Source organism: Lissotriton vulgaris, chromosome 5 (genome assembly GCF_964263255.1).
Source record: "Lissotriton vulgaris chromosome 5, aLisVul1.2, whole genome shotgun sequence".
NCBI lineage: Eukaryota > Metazoa > Chordata > Amphibia > Caudata > Salamandridae > Lissotriton > Lissotriton vulgaris.
Window position 1 is genome coordinate 1,672,012,343 of NC_141693.1, and position 20,690 is coordinate 1,672,033,032.

A 20,690-nucleotide genomic window follows, 5' to 3' on the forward strand; every position below is an offset into this window, starting at 1 on the left:
ACTTCTGTGCTGCCTCCTACTCATAACGCAAACTCTTTTGCAGAATATTTCTTTCCTTTTCATAATGCTTTTTTTTTTTTTTTTAGAATTTGTATGCTTACTTGCTGGTTTCTTCTTTCCTGGAGTAACGTGTATCTATTTTTTTCCACTAGAAGTATTTTAGTAGACTTTCTCTGCATTACCTTCAAACTTTGTCAAGGGTATGTAGATTTGCAAATAATGACGGCGATAAAAAAAACTCCCCTTGTTAGCATGTTCAAGACAGTGTCTCTCATTCTTCTGTATTGCTCCGGGTTTGTCTCAACAGTTGTCCATCTTGTACCACTACCTTGCTCACTTTCCACTAAGCTGTTTTAAATTCTGCCTGATTTCTGCGCTGCCTGATTGTATCAGAACCACATGTATTATCCCTCACCTGCCAGGAATCCTCTTGCATTAATTAGGAATGTACTGAAGTACCAGTTTAATCGGCATCATGTCTTTCCCCTATAAACAACCAACCACAACTTCATTTGGAGTAAAGTGTGTTGCCCATTTCCTATTTTCAACCAGAAGATTTTTAGAGCACGATCTACATGTGACATATTGAATGTTGTAACGTTCACCTATATCTCAAAATTGGTACACCACCCTGTAATTTAGCTTATTGCAAATATGTTACCTTTTAGTGTCTTGTTAGGTCTTGCGTTGGTAAGCCAAGTGTGAACAATTTGAGTATATCCAGTTATGTAGAGCCATTCCTGATGTATCAAATTCTATTGGAATGCCACCATACAGCAAGCTTTTTCCTTCTATTTTAGCAGTGCTGTATTGCTGTTGCTCCTGCAGCTTTTCATACAGGGATGGCAAATTGGGCATCCTAGATGTCTGAGATTTTTAGCGTATGTGTAAGCCCATGTAATGCGAAGTCTCTTCTTCTGCCACCTATGCCCTTGCCACCATCCACCTTTGATGGCCCTTCCATTATTCTAGCACCTACCACAGCCATGGTCAAGTATGTCAAAATTCTGGGCCAGAAAGTTGCAATGTTTGTATCCCAAAAATGTTGTCAAGCAACAAATCTGTTGCCTAAAAAACATGAACCAATTTAATGATTTTACTTTAACAAAGTGTAAGGCACTACAGCGCATCAGCTGTTTATGATGTATTTACAATGCTAAAGTCTGATAGGCCAACAGTGGCTTGAGCCACAATGCAGTGATGTCAATGATTGGTAGTGGTAAGGAAGCTTGCCAACTATGGACACAACAGCTTCTCCTCCGACATGAAATAATGAGTCTGGAGAGGATTTCCAATTTGCTTAAAAGATTCCTCCATGTTTTGTAACATTAGTTTGATACCCTCAGAAAACTTGGTAGTCCTCCTTTATAAAGACAGAAGAAGTTCATGTACAGACATGATGTTTGAGGATTCTGGTTTCAGTGAAAGTGGGTATGAAAAACACATCATTAGCCTGTTAAACTGTAAAGATGTTTTCATATTTTGGTATAAGAACATAACATTCACAGTGGAAACTTGGGTCTGTGCTACATGTGGTTCAACAAAATAAGTGGCTGCAGTCGGTTGCCCTTGCTGTTAGCAGTTTAATAAGAGAGGAGTTTAACAAGATTGTCCTGTTCAAGCAAACTATCTGCTGTCGGTTCTACACCAGTGTATCTAGATATGTTTGTAGACACCTTCACACAAGGAATGCTCATGGATTAGTCCAAAGGAAGGTCTTAAAATATGTTCTCAGAACTGTAAGTTGCCACCTGTACATAATAGAGATCAGGCACAGTCAGCTGTTATATTGATTTTGCCCTATGTTATGATTGCAGGTTTTCAAGTACTGTTTCTCCAGTTCTGGAAATTCACAAACTGTCACAGGTGGTGTCAATGAGGCAGTAGTACATAGACTTTGCTGTTAACATTGTCATTTGTCAGGAAGGTTGATCAGGCATTGCCATTTTAACCTTCACAACCATTAGTGATTGGTGCCATATGCTTATGGTTTGTCTATAATATCCAATTCCTTTGAAGATTGCAAGAGCCTGACAAAAAAATGTCCAGTAAACGTCCAAGAAATGAAATAGGCCAAGATTAATGGACCTCCTCACCGAATCTAATAGTGATTGCCTCGGAGTCAAATCCTCCTGCTTGTTGGCTGATTTAAATGGCTGATTTAAATTGCTTTGTGTATTCTGTGAGGATGCACAGCAGGACATTCCATACTAATCCCTACAATCTATTGAAATCATAAGGTTTCAAACTTCACCAATGCTTCAGAAAGTCTCTTCAGAGGCGAAGAAGCATAGATAGTGTTGAAAAGATGTCATTTTTGTTCGTGTAGTGAAAGTGCAGTTGAATTTCCCTTTCTACTAGAAAGAATATCCTAGGACTCTTTAAACAGAATATATTATTAGCTTGTTCGGTTGATTGGACAAATATTGACTGATCAAAATAATTGCATCTAACATTCCGTGCATGGCTTTTGACGAGTAGTGCCTGCCTGACCTTGTATGTATATGGTACGTCTATTGTGTTAACAAAGCCTAAAAGCAGTAGAGCATTCTACACTTTCAAAAATCGGCATAAAGTCAACAAGTTAGAAGTAAGTCTTCAAATCTTTAGTAAGACCTGCTGCATTGTTTTTTCTTTTTTATTCTTCTTAGTCTGCAGATCGATGGTGTCTGGCTGCAGTTGTGCCAAGAATCACCTGAAATGATGAGCTTGTCTGCCAGATAACTGGGGGTGCTGGTTGCGAAGGCTTTTTAAATGATGAAGCTGGTTTTGAAGAATAGTGCAGGCCAGCAATAGTAGCCAATGGAGGTCCAATAGAATGGATGTGATTTCTCCAGACCCTTGATGAGACATGCTGAGGTGTCTCCAAGGCTCCATCCAGATGCAGGAGTATGGGGGATTGAACAGCAGTTCTGAAGGCACTTTGTGGATGTAGGAAGCTGGGTTTCTGTTGCAGTAATCCCTCGACCCCACACCCTTTTTGCCAGACTACTGATGCACTTTAACTTGATATTCCCTGGGTCCCTGACAATTAGGTTCCCAGGGCCTGTGTTATTTCCCAAAAACCGTAACTTGTACCCCCAATTAGCATCTCTCTGGTCCCATGCCAGTCACTTGTAAAAGGTGCCATGTGTACCAAGGGCACTGTGGCCAGGGAAGGCCTCTAAGGGCTGCAGCACTTATTGTGCCACCCTTAGAGGCCCTGTACCTTTATACACACTCACTCTCTCACACACACACACACACACACACACACACACCAGGCTGATTGGTTTGGTGCAGAACAAAGTGAAGTGTTGACATGGCACACAACCCTGCGTGCCATGCCTACAACCCACTGCCCTGGCATAGATCAGTCATCCTTCTAGCTGGGTGTACTATACCAGTGGTGAGGGTAGAGGTGCATGGTACTCCTACAGTGTCTAAGTCCATTCTTAGACATTGTAAATGCAGTGCTACCATTAAAAGTATATGGTGCTGGAGTTTGTCATTACGAACTCCACAGCACCATAATGGCTACACTGAAAACTGAGGCACATTAAACCCACACAGATGTCCGTGTGGGATTTAATGAGAAAATGCACACGGCGCGAGCGGGCAAATACATTGAGGATGTCTCGACAGAGATCCTGACCTAAGATTCAGCAATCCTCGACCTGTCTCAATTAGACGCCTTCAGCCTAAATCCGGAAGGTCCCCCCAATCGCGACCAGGAGCTGGTAAGAAGATCCTAACCTAAAAGGCACCCCTGCGCCCGATGCCCCTCGGCATTGGGTGGCCCAACCGGCAGTGCCTAGCCAACCCCCTACATCCCAACTTACCTCTCGAAGTGGAGGTCGCACTCAGAAGACCTTCGTCCCCGAGCCTGCAGTGGTTTTGCAAACCAGTGACTGACTATTGAAAGCTACAGGGCTTCTGACGCCAAAACAGCACTGCACCCTGCCACCCCTGTGCCAATGAGGATGCATTTTTTGTGCTGGCCTAAACCCCCATTTACCCTGAGCGTACGTCCAGGAGCTTTGCTCCCACAACCTAGTGGCTTGTAAGTCACCAGCCACCAACTGGAGGCCTCCTAACCCCCATTGGATAACATTGGGCCTCAGCACCCGTCTGCACAAGTGCCGCTGACGGTGTAACAAAAATCCATCCTTGATCCTGGAGGATCCCGGAGTCTAACCCCAGAATACTAACTCCCACAACAAAGTACTTACCTTTGAACCCTTAAGAATATTTTTCTCCATAGGAGCACATTGACTATTTTTCTATGAAAAGATTATACTTGGAAAACCTAAAGAAATTCTTTAAAATTGTACTAACAAAAACGATTTTACTTACCTGTTTACAAGAAATGTCCCAGTGTATTATCTAGGTATACTACACTATGTAAGAAAAGTAATCTCAAAAGTAACTTACCTGTAATTTTACTAAAAAGCCCATTCAAAATATAAGTACTGTATGTACAAAGCATTGCATTTCTCAGTGACAAAACTGTAAGTCAAAACAAAGTGCATATACAATTACAATTCAAACTGTATTACAACTGTATATTTACTGCAAAGTATTTATCATTTATCTGTGCCAGGCTTGCTTGGTTCTAGGAAATAAAACAAAATATTTTTATACAAACAATTGCACTGAAGTTCAGTCTTTGAGTGTGTGAATTAATTTGCTGACTGTGTATACAACAAATGCTTAACACTGTCCTCTGATGAAGCCTTACTGCTCGACCACACTACCACAAATAGAGAGTAATGTGCTATCTAACTTTACCTCTGCCTAGTTTTAAGGTTCCACTGGACTCTGTGCACACTAGACCTCAATTTGTTATAGTATATACAGAGCCAGCTTCCTACAACAAAAGAACATTTATTCAACAAGCAAGGGAGTATCCCTATCAAAACTGGTGCATGAAATGTGGCAGTTGGCCTGTCAAAGAAGGATAACAGCAATGCACCTGCCAAGAGTGGAGAACGTGGAAGATACTCAGCAGCCAAGTGACTGTCCCACACAAACAAGGACTAAATCAGAAAGTGTTTGAAAGGTGTTCCAGAGGTGGTGGACACAAGAGAACGAGCTGTTGACAACACAGCCGAATGCTGTTGCCTGGCGCCCGAATCGGACTTTCCCCTGTCTTCGCGGCATTCTGAATGGCGATGCTGCTGCCCCTAGAGCCCCGGGAGTCTGTACGTCGAAGACCCACTATGTGATCAGCGGTGTCCTGCCCTCCTCCCTCCGTGGTCATCTGGCTGCATTTCCCATCCGACCCTGAGTGAAGCCTTCAAGTCTGCTGCCTTGTGGTTTTCGTGTTGGATTTTTGTGTGTTCCGCCATTTTGGGTTGATGATGTCGATTTCCATGACCTGGGTCCTCCATCTTGGAGGATTTGACCTACCCTCATTGTTGCTGGACTGCTCCTTGTTCGCCTGTCTGTTAATTTCCTCAAGTCGCCCCATCCCCTCTTTGGTCCCCTGCTCCCCTCTTATACTATCACTGATTCACGGGATGTTGGATTGTTGGTCCCCAGCCGGTTTGTATGTCTTTTACTTTGAGTGTTTTGTAAGTACTCTACCTCACCCCTTTTTTACCATATCCCCCCTACCTTCCATGCCCCATTTGACGTGTGTCTTGGCTATGCTATGCGCTCATAACCCATGTTGTTGTGTATTCACTGTTTTTCTCCTATGTTATACTTGGCTCCTGTAACTGATGTAATTTTGTAACTTGCTGATCCTCATTTAAAGTGCTCTGATACCTCTGGGTCTAGCAAGTGCTATATAAAACTCTGCAAATGAATGCAAAATCCCAAAGCTTTGGCTCCAGGCAACCACACCGCCACTCGCTGGGCAATGCATTGTTGATGGACTTGTCAAGGACATTTGCATACTCTTTATCTCCAATCCCACTAATGCTACTAGTGTTCAAAGAGTGCAGACAGTTGTGAATAATGCTAATCCTGCAACTGGCCGAGACCAACATGGTTCTCCGAAATGCAGATATGAGAGAGCAATGTACAGCGACTTCCAGCGTTGCATCACCTGCTATCCATGCAGAAGATTCCAACACCTTGAGCTTAGGAGCATGGCTCCCAGGGGACATAGAATTCAGACATTTGGTCTTTCTAGAGAAAGCAATGGAAGTCCTAAGCGAGTCCAGAAAGCAAGCCACAGCAACATTTTACATGGCCAAGGTGAGGGATACATGGTGTTGCTAGAAATCTGCCCTGTCAACCCCTTTGCTGCTAGGCCTTTACCCCCGAATCCCTGTGCCAAACCTCTTTTTTGGCTATTTGAGGTAGTTTGTGTTAGGCCCCTGTATCGATTTTTGATCACATAAGGTATCCATGTCAAATTCGCATCCTTTTCTTCCAACAGCATGGGGATTTTAAAGGTACCCAGGGTTTGTTGATTCTCCTAGGGGGGACCCCGAAATTAGCCAAAATACACCTAAAGTTTTTTTTTAGAGGTTTTTTAGTTGGGGAAAATAGTGCTGCAGAGCAAAGCATCTGTTTTTTGCCCTCCAAATGGTATCAACAAAGGGTTTGTGGTGTTGAAATCACCATCTTCCCAGCTTTCAGGGACTCGGAGAAGTTTATCAGAGAACCAAAGGTTTTCACACAGCTTTGACATTTTACTGGGACATTTTTGCTATGTATTGTGCTTTCAACCTCCAGATAGTGGTAGAAATGGGTATGAAAGCATTAATGGATCTTGGAAAGCTATACATTTCGGAAAAGTAGACAATGTTCTGAATTCTGCAAGGGGTCATTTGTGTAGATCTTTAGTTTTTTTTTTTTTATAGAAATCAGTTGAAAATAAGAAAAATTGAAAAGGAGTTGAAAAAAAGGCCATTTTTGTCAAAGTTTTCAGATTTTTTAAAGCAATATACCATTACTTCCGCTGGACCCTTCTGGTTGTGGAGATATATAGGACTTTTAGTTTCACCAAGAACCCGACGAACCCAGAGCCAATAACTGAGCAGCATCTTTCAATGTTTTTTCTATTGTGTACCGGATATATAGCAATTGTAGGAAGCTGGCTCTATATATACTATACCAAAGTGAGGTATAGTGTGCACATAGTCCAAGTGAACCCCAAAGGTAGACAGAGGTAAAGTTGGATAGCACCTCACTTTCTATTTGTTTGTGTGGTCGAGCACTAAGGCTGTATCAGAGGACAATGTTCAGCATTTGTTGTACATACTCAGTCAACAAATTAATTCACACACTAAAAGACTGAACTTCAGACCAATTGTTTTTGTATAAAAATATTCTTTTAGTGATTTTATTTTCTAGAACCAAACAAGCCTGGCACAGGTAAACAATAAATACTTTACAGTAGTAATCCAGTTTGTAAACCGTTTAAATTGTAATTGCATATGCATTTTGTTTTGACTTACAGTATGGTTGCAGAAAATGCAATACTTTGTAAATACAGTATGTAGACTTGAATGGGCTTTTAAGTAAAATACCACGCAAGTTACTTTTTAAATAACTTTTTTTCTTCATATATTAGTATACCTAGGTTCGAGGCATGTGGGCTCCTGAATTCATATCTGTGCATAGATCGCCGCCTAGTGTTGGGTCCGGATGATTGCACATTGTTGTCCTGGAAGAGTCTTCGAAGTATCACAAGATAGGTGGCTCCTCCCCTGGACTACAGTGCGCATAGGCATCGACTCCATCCTCAGATTGTTTTTTTTCGCCATTGGGTTCGGATGTCTTTAATTCCCTCTTGTCGGAATCGATAGAAAACTTTCTTAAGACCAAAAGGTCTTTAGTCTAATACGTCGGTATTGTCTTGCGTTCGGCATTGCTTCTTCCAGCTCGGTTCCGAGCCGGATTCTCTACTCCGCGTGCTCTCGGCGCGGAAGGCCCAGTCGACGCTCCAGACCTATCGACCGTCTATCATGGAACGAAGTCCATTCAAGAGATGTCCAGTCTGCAACTCAAAGTATCCCCATATCGACGTCCACCCGGTGTGCAACAAGTGTCTGTCGCCGGACCACGATGAGGACAAGTGTATGGCTTGTTCACGCTTCAGGTCCAAGAAGACGCTTAAGCTTCGAAGAGCTGCGCGCCAGGAGGCCCAGCAAGCTGCACCGGCACCTGTGGACATCTTCGATGCAGGGGATGTCGAGGACGAATCTATCCAGGACATTTCTGAATCGAACCCCGCGTCGGACGTCGACTATGACTACGACGCGGATGCTGAGATGCTCGAGGCCGAAGAAGTAGTCGACGAGGTAGGGGACGACGACAGGGACCTCGGGCCATGGAGGATAGCTCGGATGAGGAGCTTCCTCAAACTGACTCTGGGGCCGTGCCAATTTATAAGGCTCAGGTCGAGGGATCGCCTTCGGGCCTTACCCAAGATCTCACTATGGGTTCTACGGCCCCGCCTTCGGGCTCGGCCACGGACATTGCTGCCGAGCCACTCCCTGGCAAACCGAAAGCGAAACCTACGGTCTCGACGCCAGATACTGCGCAGGTGCCAGCCTCAAAATCGAAAGTGCGCATCGCTCTGGTCGGCTCCAGGGCCTCGGATGCTTCGGCGTCGAAGAAGCTGAAGGTGGCTGTCGAGCCGAATGCTCAAGTCAAGGGCGTCGAGACGAAGTCTGCCCCGCCGAAGACTAAAGTGAAGGTAGTCGAGCCGAGTGCGTCGGCGCCGAAGACGGTCGACACCGGCAAAAGCCTCAGCGACCCAAAGAAGTCTGTCGGCGACCCGAAGAAAACTCTCGGTGACCCGAAGAAGCGGCAGGATGACCCGAAAGTTCTCACGACCCCGCGTCAGCAGGACAAGGCCAAGGGCACCGCACCCTGAGAGTCGACTCCAGGAGTGGCCTCAAGGGATTCCATTGAACCGGCGCGCCCATCCGCTGCGTTCACCAAGAAGGTGACGGACTCCCTGCAGCGCATCAGGGACGGCACCACGTCGGTTGGTCTGAAGGATCATCCGCCTACGAAACCTGTGGAGAAACCACTTAAGGCGTCCATGCCCGTCCATTTCACGTTGCCGCCGAAGACGGTGCCGAAGGCTTTCGCTCCTAAGGCAGTGGCCAGCGTGCCCGAAAAGGTCTCCTCGGCGCCGAAAGCGTCAGCGGTGGTCCCCGGCCCGCGACCTCGACGGCCGAGCATCAGGAGCACTTCATCGATGCCGAAACGGGCAAGCTTTCCATCAAGCGGAAAATCGCCCCAGAACGCCCACTGGAGTCTTACAAGATCTCTCTCAAGAAAAAGGATTCCGCTTGCTCTCCCGTCTTGGTGGAACCATTTTCCCCACAGACTCATAATGTTTCGCCCACTTACTCGGATGTGGACGCTGGAGAGGAGGATGATGAGGATGAGTACAGTTATCCTGTCTATACAGACCCTGAGGATACCAATGAACCCTGGGCAGCTGGTGGTGACCCTGGGGATCCTCAATCAGGACAAGACCCTCAACTTTTTTCAGCAAAAACGTCCCCTACGGAAGACTCTGCAGCTTTCAATGCCCTCATTGAGCGGGCAGCTAACAATCACAATGTCCAGCTACATGCTGACCCTGTGGATGTCGATTTCCTTTTTGACACCTTTTCAGTCTCAGAAAAAACTGTTAAGACTCTGCCTATGCTGAAAGGTGTTTTAAAGCATGCTGCTGAGATCTTTAAAGAACCTACCAGGGCGAGGGTGATAAACCCTAGGATTGAAAAAAAATACAAGTCAGCGCCTACTGATCCTACCTACATGAAGGGCAGTTGCCTCTGGACTCCCTTGTTGTCTCGAATGCCCGGAAGAGGGCTAATTCTCAGACTACGGGTGATGCTCCTCTCCCCAGACAAAGAATCCAAGGTCTTTGAGGCGTCGGGGAAGAGGGTAGCAGCACAGGCAGCCAACATCTGGCGCATTTCCAACACACAAGCGCTTCTGGCATGCTATGACAGGGCACACTACGACACACTGGAGACCCTGTTGCAGCACCTGCCTGATGAATACAAGGTTCTTGGCTCTGACTTTGGGAGACCATTTCAGAATGTATTACAACCACTAAATCAATGATGTACAATTGACTGTTTATACATTTTCATTTCCGTTCACTCAACTCCCTCACAGCACTTTCCCTTCCCCCCTACCCCATGTGGGCACAATTGTTTTATAAAACGTAAACAACTTTGTAGTAAATAACGTAACGATGAAGTGGTTGACATAGGTACTTTGTGAATTAAAACATCGTAACCTCATTTGTTTGTTCCTTTTTGATTCTTTTTTCATTCTATGCTTCTAATTATATTCAAATCACTGCATAAGTCCGGGACCCCTTTGTCCGTATCAACCATTACCCAGGTCCCAGTGACTATCTTGGGTCGAACCCTGTGTTTATACAGCATCATGATGAATACAAGGAGGCGGATGAGATGCTGATTCAGGAAGGGAAGCTAATCTCGAACGCTTCGATTAAGTGCGCTCTGGACGCGGCTGATACCGCTGCCAGAGCTGTAAACACTAGTGTTATGCTACGGCGACATGCCTGGCTGAGAATCTCTGGATTTAAGCCAGAAATCCAAACCACCATCCTTAACCAAACAGTCAACCCAGATCACCTGTTTGGCCCGGAGGTTGACACCACCCTAGAAAAGATAAAGGACACTGACACTGCAAAATCCATGGGTGCCTTACAGTACCAGCAGTTTTGGGGTGGGTCTTTTCGTCGCTCCAGCACTAGAGGCGTTTCCAGGGGCCAGCTCTCCCAGTCCACGCAGTACTACAAGGGCAACACTCAGACCACTTACACCTACAAGAGTCGAGGTGGATATCGGGGTAACAGCGCCAAGGGCAGAGGACGTGGAAACAACAGCTCCAGAAACTGTGCCACCAGCAAACAGTGACGCCTTGTCACTGCCCCCGACCATACAACACCGGTCGGGGGGAGACTCCAGCAGTTCCTGCCCGTCTGGAAGTCCATCACCACGGACAGGTGGGTCAGAAAACTTATCCAATACGGTTATTGTCTGGAGTTAACATCCACTCCACCCAACATGCCCCCAAGGAACCGTCGTATGTCAGCCGAGCACTTGCACTTATTGCAGCAAGAAGTCACCGTTATGCTGCAAAAAGGGGCAATAGAGCTCGTTCCCCTGCAAGAAAGAGGCACAGGCGTCTACTCCCTGTACTTAATACCAAAGGACGGACGGATCCCTCAGGCCTATCCTGGACCTCAGGCCACTCAACCGTTACATCCTGTCGGAGCACTTCCATATGCTGACCCTGCAGCAAGTACTCCCGTTGCTCAGTCAGGGGGATTTTCTCGCAACTTTAGACCTAAAGGATGTGTACTTTCACATTCCACTGCACCCTTCACACAGGAAATACCTCCGGTTCACCATACAAAACCAGCACTATCAGTTCAAGGTTTTGCCTTTCGGTGTCACCACGGCACCCAGGGTGTTCACAAAGAGCCTGGCGACAGTGGCGGCGTATCTCAGGAGACGGAACATCCACATCTACCCTTCTCTGGACGACTGGCTCATCCAAGCAAATTCAGCCCAGCAGTGTGCCGGCCACATGTCCCACACCATTCACCTCCTGCACGATCTGGGATTCTCACTGAATTACCCAAAATTCCACCTCCAGCCCGCCCACATACGGCAGTATCTGGGTGCGACTATAAACACTCTGGCGGCCACAGCACAGCCAAATTCAGTGAGTCAGCAGCATTCAATCGCTGATACAAAAATTCAGACTTCAACACTCGCTTCCAGCAAGAGTGTTCATGCAGTTGATAGGCATGATGTCCTCCTGCATTTCCATAGTCCTGCACGCGAGACTGCATATGCGCCCGCTTCAGGAGTGCTTAGCACGTCAATGGACTCAGGCTCACGGGCAGTTGAAAGACCTAGTGTTGGTGAGCGGTCGGGCATACAACTCTGCATTGGTGGAATCCACGAAACCTTTGCAAGGGCCGACCGTTCCAAGAGCCTGTGCCACAGATCATCCTGACGACGGACGCCTCTCTCCAGGGATGGGGAGCTCATGTACTCCATTACACGGTGCAGGGCCTATGGACGCAACAGCAACGGAAGATGCACATCAATGTTCTCGAACTGATGGCAATCTTCATGGCACTCAAAGCCTTCAAAGTACATCTGTGCAACAAGGTCGTGTTGATCCGGACGGATAACATGACAGCCATGTACTACATTCAAAAGCAGGGAGGAACGCACTCTCCGCTGCTGTCTCATCTGGCTCAGAGCATGTGGAAGTGGGCCATTCAAAGGAACATCTTCCTCATGGCAGAACACCTCCCGGGCAAAGACAATCAGATGGCGGACCTGCTCAGCAGGCACAGCCACCAAATGCACGAGTGGGAGATACATCCATCAGTACTCCAACCGTACTTCCAAAGGTGGGGTCATCCAGAGATAGACCTGTTCGCCACAAGGGAGAACGCAAAATGCCAAAGCTTCGCCGCCAGGTTCCCACACCCACAGTCGCAGGGCAATGCGATATGGATGAACTGGTCAGGCAAATTTGCGTACGCTTTTCCCCCAGCACCTTATACCGCTGGTGGCACGCAAGCTCAGGCAGCACTCGATGGCTCTCATCCTGGTTGCTCCAACGTGGGCTCGCCAACCATGGTACACCACGTTCCTAGAACTGCCTGTGGTACCGCACCAGAGGCTACGTCTCACACCCAGCCTTCTGACGCAGAGCCATGGCGACATTCAGCATCCAGATCCGCAACAGCTCAACCTGGCGATCTGGCTCCTGAAGTCTTAGAGTCTGGCTACCTGCACTTGCCTTCTGACTGTATGGACCTCATTCGGGAGGCAAGGAAGCCCACCACCAGAGCATGTTATGCGGCAAAATGGAAGCGGTTTGTCATTTATTGTGCAGACCACAACATTAACCCGCTAGATGCGTCTATTCAGAATATCATTTGTTACCTTTTCCATCTGTACAAATGAAATCTGGCCTATGCTTCCATTAGCATACATCTGTCTGCAATGGCCGCTTATCTCCAGAACAGGCAGCACCTCTCTCTTTTCAGGGTGCCTGCCATTAAGGCCTTTCTGGAGGGACTCAAACGAGTCAATACTCCGCGGACTCCACCAGCTCCGGAGTGGAACCTCAATGTGGTCCTCACCCGGCTGATGGGTCCTCCCTTTGAACCACTGCATTCCTGCGAGATTTAATTCTTGACATGGAAAGTGGCTTTCCTCATAGCGATTACATCACTGCGACGAGTTAGTGAGCTCCAAGCACTAACTATCCAAGAGCCTTTTACTCAAATTCATTCTAACAGGGTGGTGCTTCGCACTAACCCTAAATTCCTTCCTAAGGTAGTGTCTCAATTCCATATTAACCAAACAATTGAATTGCCTGTTTTCTTCCAGAATCCTGAGTCATTGGCGGAGCGGATGCTCCACACCATTGACGTCAAAAGGGCCCTGATGTATTACATCGATAGGACCAAGGGTTTTAGGAAGACTAAGCAACTCTTTGTCGCCTTTGCACCACACCACAAAGGTAACCCTATTTCCAAGGCTGGTATTGCTAGGTGGATCGTTAAATGTATCCAGATCTGCTATCTGAAAGCAAAACGTACTCTCACCATTCCACCAAGGGCCCACTCCACCAGAAAGTTGGGGGCCTCTATGGCATTCCTTGGAAACATTCCTTTGGAAGACATATGTAGAGCAGCCACATGGTCTACCACACACACATTTACAAAGCATTATTGTGTTGATGGCACTCCAAACAGCAGGCAGCTGTAGGGCAGGCTGTTCTCAAAACACTTTTCCAAACTGCTGCAGCTGGCACGGGCGGCCGCCGTTAATGGAGGGACTGCTATGTATTCTATGCACAGATAGGAATTCAGCAGCCCACATGCCTCGAACCGAATATGCTACTTACCAGTATGCATCTGTTCTTGGCATGTAGGGCTGCTGACATTCATATCGCCTGCCCTCCTCCCCGGCGCCTGTAGCAGCTGCAGAATTCTCATATACTTCTAGCATGGTCATCATTCACTGAGTTTCACTCCATCTTGGCCACAATGGCTAAAAACAATCTGAGGATGGAGTCGATGCCCATGCGCACTGTAGTCCAGGGGAGGAGCCACCTATCTCGTGATACTTCGAAGACTCTTCCAGGACAACAATGTGCAATCATCCGGACCCAACATTAGGCGGCGATCTATGCACAGATATGAATGTCAGCAGCCCTACATGCCAAGAACAGATGCATACTGGTAAGTAGCATATTCGTTCCGTCATAAGTACAGGAGCACTGGTGCTCATGACGGAACCATTCCGTCGTGAGCACCAAAGGTTAACCTAACCCATCCGCTGGACAATAAGCTGACCCATGCTTCGCTGAAGGTACAGTAGACTGCAAAAGTTTTCTACACAAGGAGGCGCAGAAGTCCTTTACAATACAACAGTTCTCAAACTTTCCTTAGAGGAGACCAAGAGAATAGCCACACCAAGATGCTCACCAACAACCATGTGCAACTGATTATTGATCCTTTTGAAGGACTCCACTAAAATTTGTCATACTAAAAACAGCTTTCCTAATTGCAATTTCATAACTATGCAGGGTGAGTTGCAAGCACTTACCTCCCAGTAACCATACCTGCAAATAAATAAGGACAGGGTGGTCATGAGAACCAACCTACGCTTTCTACAAAAGGTCAAGCAACCGGTTATTTGGATCCTTCACAGACAAAAACAGAGGACTGCTAGTTACTAAGGGCACTATCGCAAGGTGTATAGCTCAGATTTTACAAATGTGTATCAAGAAGGCTAGCATACAACTCGAAACAGAGCCCAGAGCACAATCCGCAAGGAAGAAAGGAGCAACCTTAGACTTGCTGGCAAATGTCCTGGTAATCAGCATATGTATGACCGCTACTTGGTCATCAATCCACATATTCACAAAGCACTACTTAGTAGATATCCAGGTGAATAGGGAAACACAAGTGGGACAAAGAGTATTAAAACGTTTGTTTGCAAGTTCCAGCTCTTTTCAAACCCTACCCCTGCAATAAACTAAATATAGCAATACTTTCAATGCACACCTTTTGAATTCAGGAAAGATTCATACTGCCAAACGAAATAGTTACTTATGGGTAGTTTTGCAGCTTGAACAATGTTCCATATGTACATGTAATTCACCCACCTCGCAAGGAAATGAGGCAAAACAAACGAGAAGTGAACTTGGATGAAAAAATCTACAAATGCATATTTGCTCCTGCTAAAAGGCAGTTTACAAATATTTTCTAGTACTATTTCTTGTCCTACTTCTGTAAATTCTTGGGTATTCACAAAAGCCGTCTAGCTGCACTTATTGCAAGGACATCTACCATGGTTGCACTTTTGAGTCTTTCTTAAATAATTGGGCACCTAATTTGGTCTGGCGTTGACCGTAACCATTTTGTGTTTATTAAAATTCTGTCTCTGTATCGGCTGGCTTCACTGTGAGTGGCTGGATTCTGCTCTTTTGCAAGGAGCCTATCGGCACACAAAGTTATTTTGTTAAGTGCCAGTAACTACTGTGACAGTGTGCGCTTTTTGAGACCCAGAATTTTTTTTTGCTTTTGCCAATGTTTTTTCACACCAGTAAGGTTTTACAAAAACCATCTATCACAACAATTGATATCTGGGGGTCAGAAAGAGAAAGAAAAGTTTTGACAGTAGGATCCACTATACCAGACAGTAACAGTGAGAAATAGTAAAAGTGTGGTCGAGTCAAGACTCAAGGGTACCAGGAGGGAAATATTGTTCCCATCAGAAGCCACACTGTACCGCCCTTATTATCATCATATGGGATCTCCTTACCCAGGAGGCAAGACGGCCGGTAAAAATTACCGTGACCGAGATGTAATATGAGGTATGAGAGCAGAACAGAGAAGTGTAGTGGTGGCTGCTGAAAAAAGCAGTGTATAGTGATGAAAAAAGTGAAGGGTACTAAAATTAGGTGAATGGGTGGTAGAGAAAATTTTAATAATAACCCCCAAACCCTAAGGTTAAAAGGCAGGTGTAGGTGCTTCACCCCACCTGGCTGCAGCTCAGGTAAAAGGAGCACCGCTCTGGCCGTCGGCGTCTCCAGGCAGTCTTCAGTACTGCTCGGGGGGGCCCAGGTGGGGTGAAGCTCCTCAGCCTACACATAAGGTTTACGGTTGAGAACGCCTGGACTTTCAGGTGACACTTTTAATTATTAATTTTTGAAAGCAGTAGTGTATATACAGGTCCTGAGGAATGCATTAAGAACATCTTACAATATGCTGAAACATGTCGACCACTAAGTGCGGTTATTATTTAAAGCCTGCACCTACACCTGCCTTGTTGTTGTTGTTTTACAAAAACCATGCCAAAACAAGTTACACATTGACTAAACTAAAAAGCTGACCACTAATTTCAGACCTACTGACTTTGCCAATGCTTGTTTATTTTTGTTTCCCATTTGTTTGGAAAAGTGGGTTTCTGTGGCAGTACTCCCCCGCCACCATAACCGACTATTTGCCAGAATACCGCTGCACTTTCACTTGATGTACCCTGGGTCTCTGCCAATCAGGTTCCCAGTGCCTGTGTTCTTTCCCCAAAACTAACCCAATTTGCATCTCTGGACAGAAGTCAGCCCCTGGTAAATAGTACCACAGGTACCTAGGGCACTGTGACCAGGAAGACCTCTAAAGGCTGCAGCACTTATTGTGCCACCCTTAGAGGCCCTTTACCTTTACACCTTTGCAGGCTGCGTGTTTTGGTGCAAAACAAAGTGAAGCGTCGACATGGCACACATCCCTGTTTACCATGCCTACAACCCACTTCCCTGGCATAGATCAGTCACCCCTCTAGCTGGGTGCCCTATGCCAGTGGTGAGGGTACAGGTGCATGAGCACTGTGTCCCCTACAGTGTCTAAGACCATTCTTAGACATTGTAAGTGCAGTGCTGCCATTAATAGTTTATGGTGCTGGGAGCTTGTCATTACAAACTCCACAGCACCATAATGGATACACTGAAAACTGGGAAGTTTGGTATCAAATTTCTTAGCCCATTAAACCCACACTGATGCCAGTGTGAGATTTAATGAAAAATGCACACAGAGGGCATCTCTGAGATGCCCCCTGAAAATCGACCAGCCTCTGTTGTGTTCCCTGACTGGTACAACAGCCTGCCACCACAAGACATGTTTCTGGACCCCTTCCCTCCCTGAGCCCAGAAACAAAGCCTTTCCTGAGCGGAGGTATTCACACCTCCCCCAGACCAGGAAGCGCCATCTGGCAGGGGAGCTTCAAAGGCCTGGCACCCTTTGTAATGCGACCCCCTCTCCTCTGCTAACAGGAGCAGACCCCCTTCCTGTCCCCCATCCTTTTCGGCGGGAAGACAGGCGGGAAAAACTAGCTAGTCCAGAAGGTGTGCGCACTGCCAACTTCACCTCTCAGGTGGGGGAAGCGTGGTGAAGCCCACTCTTCAGTGCCTACCATGTTGCAGATGGCAGGCACTCCCCAATCAGGATTAGGGTTTGTGCCTCCTCCCCCACGTGGGCTGAGCACACCAAGGGTGCAGTCCCCCCCACCCCACATCTCCCCCCAACGCCAGTAGCCCATTGGCTACTGACCTCAAGACCCCTAAGACGCCCCCTAATTACAGTATTTAGGGGGCAGCCCCGAACTAAGAAGGGAGATTTCCACAACCTAAGAAGAAAAAGAACAAAAGAATACGCCCAGCAGAGGAGACTGCAGAGAACAACTGACTTGGCACCAGCCCTAACGGCCCGTCTGCAGCATCCGGAGATCCAGCGCCAAAAATAGTCTTGTCCTGCAGCCAGCGACCTCTGGAACCCCTGTTTGGACTAACTGCCTTCAACAAAGACAGGATCTCCTGTGAACAGCAGACCTGTTCAAAAGAAACTCAGAAAACAGACTCTGAGCCTGCTGAGGACAAAGAAACCCAATGCCTGGAACTAGAACTGCACCAGTCGCCTACGGCCTGATTTTGAGTGGCCCGTCGGTCCCATCGAGGTCCCCCAGCGCTCCGTGGTTTGACCCCTCCATGACTCCCCGACGTCGCCTGCAGCCTCTGCATGAAGAACCAATCCCCCCCTGCCCCTCACCCCCAACCGTGAGTGGCCTGGTAAGTTGAAATCAGACCTCAAGACACCCCTGGGTCCAGCCGCCCTGCGCCCTGGAGAAAAGAGGCCGAGGTGCACCTACATCCCCGAGCCCTCCAACTTACCTGCCCAGCTGTAGGTCTTTCATGGAAGTCGACCTGAACCGAGCCTGCGGCTAGAAAAAAAAAAAACGAACATCCCCATTGAAAACAGGGCACCTGATGCCAAAACACTGGACCCGGCCGCCCCAGCGTTGCTGAGGATGCTCCTTTTGTGCTGGCTTATTTCCTCATTTGCCCTGAGCTAAAGTCCAGGAGCTTTGCTCCCACAGCCAAGTGGCCTGCTCGTCAGCAGCCACCAACCGGAGCCTCAACACTCTGCACCCAGCCGCCCTAGTGCCGCTAAGGGTGTAACAAGAGTGTATCACTGACCCTGGGTGACCCCTGAGTCTACCCCCAGAACCTCAATTCCCACTACCTAATACTTACTTCAAAACCGATAACCATATTTTCCTCCAAAGGATATCATTGACTGTTTTTCTTGGAAAAGTTTCCAAGTGTGGAATTTAAAAACCTAAACAAATTCTTTAAAATTGTACCAATTAACAAAAACTATTTTACTTACCTGTTTGCAGGAGATGTCCCAGTGTAGTATGCAGGTATACTACACTATGTAAGAAAAGTAATCTCAAAAGTAACTTACCTTTAAACACAATTTTTTCCATAGGATAACAGACTGTTTTGCAGCGTGAATCTTTTTGTATTCACTATGCTGTGCATTATTCCGCGGTCTAGTAGTTTGGTCCAGAATCGTAGGCTGATCTTTCTTTTTTCTTTTTCGTCGCCCAGGTGGGCGCCTACGTCCCACCTTTGGTGTACTTCCTGTGACGTCTGCACGCTTCCTGCGGAGGCTCCCACATGTGGGCGTCCTCTTCAGATTATTTTTTCCGCCGTTGGGTCTGGATCGTTCCCGAAAGGGCTCCAGAGTTTTGGAGAAAAGAAGAAGCCAAAAAGTCATTTTTTGCACAAAAAGGATTGAGAAGATGACGAGAAACTACACCATCGAAGGGCCGCTGAAAAGCCCAGAGATTCTGGAAAATCCAGAGGAAGAAGCCTTCTACTTTGAGGAGGGCGGCGACGATCAACAGACGATCCTCTGCTCAATATCCTCGGGGACACGGGACCTGGAGTGGCAGGACCTCGACACCGAAAGCCCAGAAGAGGCCGTGGACACGTACCCTTCGAGGCCTTATCCGCCAGATGACATTGGGGCCTACAATATAGTCATCAAGAACACGGCAACAGCTTTTGGAGTCAAGCTGAAGAAAAACCGAAAGCAGACTAACTCTTGGAGACCCTGCTCCCCACACAAACTAGGAGCCAGTACCTCCCCATGCTGGAGAGAGTAATGGCCCAGGGGAAAGAGGCGTTCAAGGAACCGTCAACATGCAGGTCAGTGACACGGAGAATAAGTATAAACACTCCTCTAAGGACCCTCCCTACATCCGAGGATCAGTTAAGGTGGACTCCATTATTGCGGCGACCTCCAGGAAGAGGGCAAATGTGCCAACAACATCAGGGCCACCACCAGACCGCAGGAGGATGGACCTAACAGGGGGGAAGATAAAAAGAAATGCAGCCATGAACTGGCGCATGGCAAACTCTAACGTACTGCTGAACAGGCACCAGTTCCAAATTCTGGACGAGATCGGACAGATGCCCAAGCACCTCCCAGACGAGTACTAACATTGAGCTTCACACCTTGGGGAAGAGGGGAAAAATTCTTGCCTCAAAACAGCCCTGGACGAAGCAGACACATCCAGCCAGCAGGCTGATGATGTTGGGAATCACGGAGAGAAGGCAAGCCTGGCTCAGGATCTCAGGCTTCAAACCAGAGGTGCAGCACAACATTCGGAACACCCTGTTCAATGGGGAGACACTGTTTGGGGGGGCCGGTGGATGAAAAACTCACCCAGCTCAAAAAAGAAAACTAAACTGCAAGGTCCATGGGGGCCTTAAATTCAGGGGGACGAATAGGGGTACTCAGTCGCGGAGACCGGACGGGGGGGGGGGGGGGGGGGGGAGAGACCAGCCAGGAACGTCACACCAGACCTTCCAGCAGTCCCACCAAGGAGAGAGCCAAACGCAACAAGGACAACAAAAACAAACCTGGCACTACCAGCAAAGGGGCCAGTCTTTTCGCGAGAGGGCGAACAGACATAGACAAAATAAGAGGGAGCCAACAACCCACCTCTAAGTGACTTCGTCACGCAATATGTGCCCACCCACAAAACTCCTGTCAGGGTGGAGCACAACAAGACCAACACAGGGTTACACAGCCAGAACATCAATGAGCATGTAACACCAGTAGGAGGCAGGCTAAGTCATTTCTTCCGGGAGTGGAAGAAGATAACCACAGACAAATGGATACTCCACATCATACAGTTCGGATGCTGCATAGAACTGGAAAAGACACCGCCAAACAGGAAACCAAAAAGAAGGGCGCTGTCAGGAAAGGAGCTAGAGCTACTTCAAAAGGAAGCGAAGGAACTCCTCCAAAAGGAGGCCATCGAACCAGTACCATACAGAGAAAGGAACAAGGGCGT

General features: G+C 47.2%; 1 protein-coding gene across 1 annotated transcript in view; it reads left to right on the top strand.

Annotated features, from left to right (window-relative positions):
* Positions 1–20,690, top strand: part of KANSL1 (KAT8 regulatory NSL complex subunit 1) — a 430,493-nt gene that overhangs the window by 275,728 nt on the left and 134,075 nt on the right. The gene's annotated exons all lie outside the window — the stretch shown is intronic.